The 9,383-nt window shown below is 51.0% G+C and overlaps 1 long non-coding RNA gene across 1 annotated transcript; it reads right to left on the reverse strand.

Moving 5' to 3' along the window:
• Nucleotides 1-504: 504 nt before the first annotated feature.
• On the reverse strand, nucleotides 505-7,798 carry LOC142028435 (uncharacterized). The gene is made up of 3 exons (XR_012649593.1): nucleotides 7,701-7,798; nucleotides 6,571-6,712; nucleotides 505-1,611 (listed from the first exon to the last, which is right to left on the reverse strand). It is a non-coding gene; the product is annotated as an uncharacterized LOC142028435 (long non-coding RNA).
• Between the last annotated feature and the right edge of the window lie 1,585 nt (nucleotides 7,799-9,383).

Consider the following 9,383-nt stretch of genomic DNA (forward strand, 5'->3'; position numbering starts at 1 on the left):
CACGGGGGATAGTTCCACCTAGCGTGCATGCCACAGCTTTAGCACAAACAGGTTATATAGAATAACTAATTGCATGTTAATCAGATTAGAATACATATACATAAAAACGATGGCAACCGATTATCATAGCACTGCCTACATCCGATCACGCGCAATGAAGGATCCATTTGAGACGAAGGGCTGCTTTTGCAACCACCGACCCATTTGAAGTTCTTGCTGGCTGTCCTCGAAGTCTTTATTCTTGTCCTTGTTCTTTGATCTTGAAGCTTAACGCAGGTTCAATCACACGTGGTCAGTTTCAGCATTGTTCTCATCCAGCGTACAGGAACATCTAGTCATAAGAGCAAAGAACTGCAAAACTTAGGAGTACCTGCCTCTGCTAGTTAATTGCTTGGCTATACTTTTGTCTATTGTTTCAATCGTAGTGTTAGTATAAGATTTCTAATAATTATTTACCAAATCTCACTTTTGCAGTCACGTAGCAGCAAACCAGTTTCCACAGCTGGTACAAAATATTAAAACCATCCCAATATTTAGACGTGCCATACAGAATGTATGGAAATAGGCTATCAGAGGTGTCCGAGGGGCAGAGGGAGCGCCGGGGGGCGCCCCGAGCCCCGGAGCAGACTCGCTGGCAGGACTCGATAGGCACGCGACTGACTGAATAAATGCTGGCCGCCCGTCCCCTTTGCCCTCCGGGCTGCGTTTGCGCTCCCTTTGCACGAGTGGAGGGGCCGTGAGGGAGCCCAGGGGAGGAGGAGGTGAGGCGCTGGGGGGGGGAGGGGGTTGGGCCGTGAAACCCACCCCCACTCCCCCACCCCCCCCCGTTCCTGCTGGGCTCCAGCTGTTACAAATATTCCGGTAAAGAAATCAAAATTTAATCACATGGGAGAGTTAGGTTTGATTAAGAAGTAAAATTGTGAAGCATAGCGTATAGGATCGTTAAGTTTGAAACGCAGCCATAGAAACTCTAGGAACTGTGTTACGCGTCACTCTAGGAACCTTAATATTGTTAAAAGTTTGAGAGAGCTAACCCTAGAAACCTCACCAGGAGGTTACTGGTTTTTCTACGTTCTGTTTCAGGAAACTAAGGAAACCGTCGTGGACACCAGTTTGCTGCTTGGAAACCCCCTTACCCTTCCCATCTCGCTTTGAGTATCGAAGATGCCAGTCAGCAGAGCTAAGTGTAACTGACCAATGATTGTTTTTAAATAAGAATATTGATAAGGTTATATAATCAAAGGACCGATCATTATAAAGGTTAAATTTAAGAACGAGCATAGTATGCATTTTTACGGAAGGAGCTTAGGTAACAATGACCTGACAGGAAAAGTCTGTAAAAACTGATGGATTTTGATACTAAGCGGGACACGCCTTTGGAGGAGCGATCCCCCGTGTCCCCAGCGCTGCGATAAACAAAGTGCCTGCTTCTTAACTTCACGTTGGTGTTAAGGAGTTTTATTCCGGATTTCGGTAACGGTTTTGGCGACCCAGATGGGACCTTGCGAGTGAGACTGGACGAGATCGAGTGTCGATCGAACTCCGGCCGGCACCGAGGTATTCTCGGGGAGAACCGTCACCCTCGACTCGCAAAGCTCCTCGCAGCGTTCCCTGGAAAAAAAAAGGTAAGGCGCTGCTGCTTTGGAATTTGTCTGGAAAGCCTGCCCGTGAGGCGCGGCGAAAGCTTCGCAGGGTTGGGGCTTGGAGGGTACCCGTCTGCAGTGGAAGCCTAGGCGTCTGCCCGTAAGTCATAAGCAAAAGCTGTTGCTGGGTTGGACTTTGTGTATTATTTGGGACAATTGTCATTTGCATTTGTTTGGTATTTGGTATTTGAATGTATATAAGTATAATGGCATTAGCAAAATTGTTTAAGAATAAGAGTGCAGGAAATGGAACTGCTGATGAAAAGTTACCAAAACCATCACCGTTGGGACGTTTATTGGCACATTGGGATGAATTGCAGGAAAAATGGTAAACAAACAGAACTTTGAGTTACAATACTATATTGCAATTACTGTTGTTTTGTAGGAGAGAGAGTAAATGGAATAAAGTGCCGTATGTAGATTTGTTCTTTTTAAGTGAACGTATCTGACGGGGACCGGAGGGGAGTCTCCCAGCAGAACCTCTGGTTACAGCTAAACCGGGAGAACAGAAAATTGGATTTGAATTGACACTAGAGTCACCTTTTCAGTTTTAAATACCTTAGAGGGAGAGTTAAGTTTTGAAGAAATTGGTGGTGTCGGTGCAACAAGTGAACGAGAGACTAGACCCTTCTTTAAATCTTTAACAATGAAATTAGGAAAGCAATGGGTCACTCAGCAGTTTTTGTATGTGCCAGATTCTCCTAAACTCCTGTTAAGGAGAGATCTATTTGAGAACTTAGAGGCAGAAGTTAAATTAAAAAATGGAGAGATTAAAACTTCAATTCCAGAAAATAAACGTATCGAAGCAGTGGCTTTGTTGTTAACAAGATGGTTACCGAAAGCAGAAGATTATACCAGTCAAAGTCTAATGCTGTAATTCCAATCGTCTGGACTGGGAAGTTCCCGGTAAATCCAAAAAGCAGAACCTGTGAGAGTTGATTTAAAGCCAGGATGGAATCCGGTAAGAATGAAACAATACCCCCTAAAACCGGAAAGTCGGAAAGGGTTAGTAATGGTAATACAAACGTTTTTAAGATACAAATTGTTAATAGAATGTGAATCCAGATATAACACCCCGATCTTGCCTGTTAAAAGGCTAATGAAAAAGATGACAGATGAGTTCAAGACCTCCTCAGAGCAATAAATCAAATAGTCCAAGATATTCATCCGGTAGTAGCAAATCCTTATACTTTGTTAGCAACCCTAATGGAGAAACAAGAATGGTTCACAGTGTTAGACCGAAAAGATGCCTTTTTCCGTATTCCCTTGGATCCCAGTAGTCAAGAGGTTTTTGCTTTGGAATGGGAAAATCCTGAGACTGGGAGAAAAACACAATATACGTGGACAGTCTTGCCTCAAGGCTTTAAGAATAGTCTTACCATTTTTGGAAATCAATTGGCACGAGAATTAGAGATTTGGAAGAAAGAAAATAATCAAGAAATCTTGCCGAAATATATGGATCATCTGTTAATTGTAGCTGAGACGGAAGAACAATGCACAAAGTTAACTATTAACTTTTTGAACTTTTGGGGAATCAGTGGATATCGAGTGTCAAAAGAAAAAACCCCGAATAACCCAGAAAGAAGAAACTTATGTAAATGAGTTTTAAAATCCTAAAAGGACCGAGACAATTGGGAACTGAGAGAAAAGAGGCAATTTGTCGTCTCCCCGAACCTAAGACTAAAAAAATGAATGACGAGCGTTTCCGGGAATGGTCGAGTGGTGTCACCTGTAGATTATAAATTGTGGCTTGCTGGCCCGACCTTTATAGGAGCAGCTCAAAACCTCAAACAATGGATTGGACCGATGCCGAGAAAGCTACTTTCCAAGAATTGAAACAGGCTGTAATAGGGGTGCCAGCCCTAGGCCTGCCAGATCTCACAAAGACACCTGAACTTTTTGCTCGTGAAAGAAGAGGTATAGCTCTGGGTATCCTGGCCCAATATTTAGGGCCAGCTGGGCGAGCTGCGGCCTACTTCTCGAAGCGATTAGGTAATGTGAGTCTGGGATGCTCTGGTCGTCCGAGAGCCGTCGCTGCAACTGTGCTACTGATCCAGGAAGCTCGTAAGTTCACCTGAGGACAAAGGATTAGAGGACGAAGGATTACTGTACGTTTCCCATATGATAACTGTTGTGCTAAAACAGAAAGGGGGGCATTGGGTATCCCCTACCAGGATGCTGAAATACCAAGTGGTGTTGCTGGAACAAGATGATGTTTACCTAAACACTACTACCACCGTTAAGCCTGTTGCGTTTTCAACAACTGATCAAGTTAAAGGAGAACTGGAACGTGACTGCTTGCAGACAATCGAAAGAGTTTACTTCAGCCGACTGGATCTCTGAGATGTGCCGCTAGAAGAAACAGATTGGGAACTATATGCCGACGGAAGCGGTTCCATCTGTGAAGGAAAACGTTTATCAAGATAGACAATAACTACTGAGGAGGTAATTGCGTTGCCAACTTTGCCTTCGACGATATCTGCCCAAAAGGCTGAATTGATAGCTCTTATTCGAGCTCTGGAACTAAGTCAAGGAAAAAGCGAGTCAACACTTGGACAGACTCAAAGTATGCTTTTGGAGTAGTACGCGCGCACGGAGCGATACGGAGAGAAAGAGGACTGTTATCCGCGCAAGGAACCACCATTCAGCACGCAGAACAAATACTGAAATTGTTAGAAGCCATTCGAAAACCAACAGCAGTCACGATAATGCACTGTAAAGCACATCGGTTAGGTAAGACCGGTCCGAACGCAGGTAACCGACTGGCTGATAAAGCCGCTAAAGAGGCTGCGGAAAAAGGCATCCTAGCGCTAGTTCCAGAGAAAAGTATAAAATTGCCTAAAGAAGCTCCAAATTATAACGAAAAAGATGAAGAATTAATGATTAGATTGCAGGCTAACAAAATGAAACAGGATAGGCTGTAACACCGACAGGTCAAATAATAGTCCCACCCACAATAATAAGAGAAATTGCCCGAGCTGAACATCACAAAGTATATCGGGGAACAGAAAGTGAAATACGACAAAGATTGTTTAAACAATTAGAAGCGGATGTGAAATTTATATATAAAATTATCCCCGAATCAGTAATAAGATCATCTTTGGGATTATGAAATAAGGAAATTTTTTAGGAGAATATTAGCAAATTGACTTTATAGAATTGCCTTGAAAAGAAGGATCTATCCTAGTTTTAGTTGATATCTTTACTGGGTGGCCCGAGGGAGGCTTTCCCTTGTCGTGCCAACAAAGCAAGGGAAGTAGTCAAAGTCTTGCTCAAAGAGATAATACCAAAATATGGGGTGCCTGTAAGAATGTCATCTGACAATGGCCCTCATTTTATAGCAAAGATTAGGAGACAAGTTGAGCAAAGTATTATCTATAGATTGAGACTATCACACCCCATATAGACCACAAGCAAGTGGGGGGGGGAGGAAGAGAGAGAGAGAGAGAGAATGAACTATACCCTTAAGCAACAGTCGAGTAAAATTTGTCAGGAAACCTCACTCCTCACATGGGTTAAAGCATTACCCATGGCTCTATTAAGAATCAGAGCATAGCCAGAAGAGAAAGAAAATTTAAGTCATTATGAAATGTTGTATGAAAGACCATATCAAGAGTCCTATGTTCTGAGTATCTTGAGTGCCTTTGGAGATAGGTTTTTAAAAGGTGTTATGATTTCTTTAAGCAATTCTTTTCAGGAACTTTGTCAGTATGTCTCCACAGCTGGACCCTTAGAATTGGACGTAGCAGCGCATCCCTTCCGACCAGGAGACTGAATATATATAAAGTCACGGAGAAGTGGAAAGGACCGTATCGAGTCATTTTAACAACCCTTATAGCAGTAAAGGTCTGGGAGAAGCAGCTTGGCTTCATTATTCAAGAATAAAGAAAGCACCAACAAGAAATTGGAAGTCTAAAGAAACTGGCCCTTTAAAATTGAAAATCTATAAGTAAGTTTCACGTTATCTATTTGGGAAAACAGCTGTGTAAAGTTTACAATATTGGGGTTGCTATTAGGAATATTGTCGAGGGCAGTAATCTTTTTGTGTGTTTAGAGGGTTTATGTGGGTTTTTTTGAGGGGTTCCAAACATGAGATAAACAAAATGAAACAATTATTGTTTGAGCTATTAATCTTGATATTAACCGTTTTTGTAATTTGGATTAAAAAAAAAAAATCTAGTTTTGTAACTGATTCAAAGTTTTGTAAAGACACAAAATTTAACCTCAGTAACAGCCTGCCTTCCGATTCCAAAGTCAGATGAAAATCTAGTTCCGTGGAGAATACTGACATTGAATTTAACCAAAACTTGAGAAAAGATGTAGAACAATGAGAATCATTTTAGCAAATTAAATGGGATGGATTTAAAAGGCAATTATTTTTTTAACATTTGAAAGAAGGAATTATGGCGTTGTGAATTATAACATTACCAAACCATCCACCTCATGGACAAAAGAATTAATTTACTCGCCCTTCGGGAGAAACTTGTACAAGCACCCCTGGGGGCTGTCAGTTGCCAAAACCGTAGAGACAAGTGCAGAAAGGAACTTGGGATCATATTTAAAATATAAAACGCTGTTTAGAATTTACTGGAGTTCCAGGATCCTTGTTAGAGCCACCCAGAGTCGGGACCATCTATGGAAATTTAGACTGGTTTAGACAACCAGAGAAAAATCACACATCCTAAACAGAGCTGAATGAAGGTTTATACTTGCAGCTCCTCTGACCCCACACTCCAACGACTTTCTCTAGTAGCTAAAGCTCTCAGATGGGGATGTGTTTGTAGAAAGTATAATAATATTTTACATGACCTTTGGTCCCCTCTTAATAACGGAAAACATTTAGCTTGGAGTTGACTGTATTAAAGGACAGGTGAAAAGTTCAGGGTTAACTGTTTGGGTGACTAGTGATGATATATGATCCACTCACCTTTTCATGAAGGAGAAAGGCAAATCGTGGACTTCAGACTTAATAACTCTATCCTCTCTCTGGAAGAAATCTCCCTTGTGGCCTCGCTGGTGGACCCGGGTAAACGGAAAAGATGATACCTGGCAATCGCCAAGTCTTAGAACTAAAATAAGATGAGTATTCAAATCTGTATTTTGACCCCAGTTAACACCTCTTCCAACTGAGATGACTCTTGCCATCTTTCATTCAATCAAGGAAGTGCCTGCTGCTTAACTTCCCATGGGTGTTGAGGAGTTTTGTTCCGGGTTTCGGTCCCCCAGCTGCGGGCCGGGGCTGGAGGAGCCGCAGGTGCGGGCAGTGAGGCTGATGGGGCCGGCCCCTCCCTGGAAAGGGGGGGCTGCCAGGGGAGGGGCCGGGGCGGGGCCGGTGGGAGCCCAGGCAGGAGCGGAGCGGTGGCCGGGCTGCGGCTCCTCCTCGGGAGAAGGTGAGCGGGGCCGGGCGCCCCTCGGACCGCGAACGTCGGAGGCGGGGGTGGCCCGGGGGAGGTGGGGGCCGCCGGTGCCGAGGCCGGGGGGGAGCCCTGGGGGCTCACAGGGCGGCTGGGACCACGTGCGGGCGGGCGGGGGGGGGGGGCTCACAGGGGGGCTGGGACCACGTGCGCGCGGGGGGGGCTCACAGGGGAGCTGGGAGCAAGTACGCGCGGGGGGGGGGGGCGCAGGGCGGCTGGGAGCAAGTGCGCGCGGGAGGGGGGGGCTCACAGGGGGGCTGGGAGCAAGTGCGCGCGGGGGGGGGGGGGCTCACAGGGCGGCTGGGACCACGTGCGCGCGGGGGGGGGGGGCTCACGGGGGAGCTGGGAGCAAGTACGCGCGGGGGGGGGGGGCGCAGGGCGGCTGGGAGCAAGTGCGCGCGGGGGGGGGGGGCTCACAGGGCGGCTGGGAGCAAGTGCGCGCGGGGGGGGGGGGCTCACAGGGCGGCTGGGACCACGTGCGCGCGGGGGGGGGGGCTCACAGGGGGGCTGGGAGCAAGTGCGCGCGGGGGGGGGGGGGGCTCACAGGGCGGCTGGGACCACGTGCGCGCGGGGGGGGGGGGGGCTCACAGGGGGGCTGGGAGCAAGTGCGCGCGGGGGGGGGGTGTGTGTGTGCGGTGCTCACCGGGCCCCGTGGCGGGGCTGCGTAGCCGGCCGGCGGGTTCCGGGGAAAGCCCCGAGGAGGACGGCGGGGTCCGTGTGGGATGCACGGAGCGGCGGCGGGGCCGCGCCGTGCCGGAGCGGCGGCGGCCGCTGCCCGGAGCCGGGCGGGGGGTGCCGCGCCGCGCCGTGCCGGAGCCGGGCGGCGAAAGCGCGCCGGAGCTGCCCGGAGCGGCGCTGGGGGCTCGGCGGGAACTGCGGCTGCGCCGGCGTGGGGGTGGGCGGAAACGGAGGCGGTGTCCCCTCGGGGTCAGGCAGCAGGGCAGGCTGCCTCCCGGGGCATGCCGGGAGCCGTAGTTTTCGCGGACTCGGCGGCCGGGCGGCAGCGTGGCTCTCGGGCGCGGCGTAGTCCTCGCTGCCGCCGCGGCCCCCGGGGTCCGACCAGGTCAGACGCAGGAGCGTTGCCGGTTTCGCGTAGTTTTCCGCGGGCTTCCCGCTGCGCCCACTCCCCGACCAGCCGTGCGGACGCGCCTCCCGGGCGCATGCGCCGTGGGGCAGCCCGGCGTTTGCTCGGCGGCTCCGGCCCCTCCGGCGCATGCGCGGTATCCGGGAGCAGCGTGGCGGTGGCGCGCAGGGCGCGGGTCTCGGCGGCAGCGGGCGAGCGCTGGGACCGCGGGTGAGGCGAGCGATCCCCTCCGGCGGGGGCGGGGTGTGCCTCCTGCCCGCTGGCCGCCGGGCGCTGGCGGGACGGGAAGCTGCGAAGAGGCCGCCGCGGCAGGCTCCCGGTCCGCCGAAGGCGAGCCGGGCCAGGGCAGCGCCAGGCAGTTCCCCGAGAGCCAATAGAAGGGAAGAGGGGACGGAGGCGGGCACCCCCCAGGTGCGGCCAGCGGGTGCCTCCCCGAGTCGCCGGAGCTCCCCTGGCGCCTTCCCCCGGCCCCGCTCGGCCCGTGCGGCTGCCCCCAACTCCAGCCCCTCCCCTGAAGCCTGTGCTGTAGCCGCAGGCAGCCCCCGAGCCCTGTCGTGAGGGCAGCAAGCTGGCCCTCCGATGTTCTCGAGTCTCCCTGAGCGTGGGTGCCGCTAGCAGCGGCGCGGGGAACGAGCGGCGTCTGCGGAAGCCCCTGCGGAAGGAGGGGCTTCGGCCAGGGTCGAGCTACGGTAATAACGGTCACTGCTGCCTCTTTCCCTCTCCCAGAGTGAGTGCGGTTGTCCGTTCGTCCCCGGGGATGCCGTTGACTGCAGCAGCCTCAGGCTTGCGTGGGCTGTCTCTGCCTGGCCTCCCTCTCCTCGCGGCACGGGAGCACAGAGGGACAGGCGGAGCGCTTGCTGGCTGTGGATGGGAGCTGCTGAAGCTGGAGAGGCCAGAGAAAGGTAGAGAAGAAGAAACGGAAGGCCATCTGGCTGGCAGCTGCCTCCTGCTGCAGGCAAGAGAGAGCCTGCTTCTCTGGGTGTGGGAGGATCCCTTCTCGTAGTCCACAGCAGGTCAGGCTGCCAGGGTCCGTATACATGACCAGCAGCGCGGTACGGCCACGTAGTGAGCGAGCGAGCGAGGCTACGTGTCTAGGAGGCCTCATCTCGTAAGAGCCGCGAGATGCTCGCGTGTTCCGTTATGTGGAGGACAGCCAAGCGACTGGAGTTACAGAAGAAGAAGGCAGGAGAGAAGGAGAAAGAAGCGTCTGAGCTGGCAAGGTCTCCTGGCAGCTCCAAGAGC

This window comes from Buteo buteo, unplaced genomic scaffold (genome assembly GCF_964188355.1).
Source record: "Buteo buteo unplaced genomic scaffold, bButBut1.hap1.1 HAP1_SCAFFOLD_393, whole genome shotgun sequence".
NCBI lineage: Eukaryota > Metazoa > Chordata > Aves > Accipitriformes > Accipitridae > Buteo > Buteo buteo.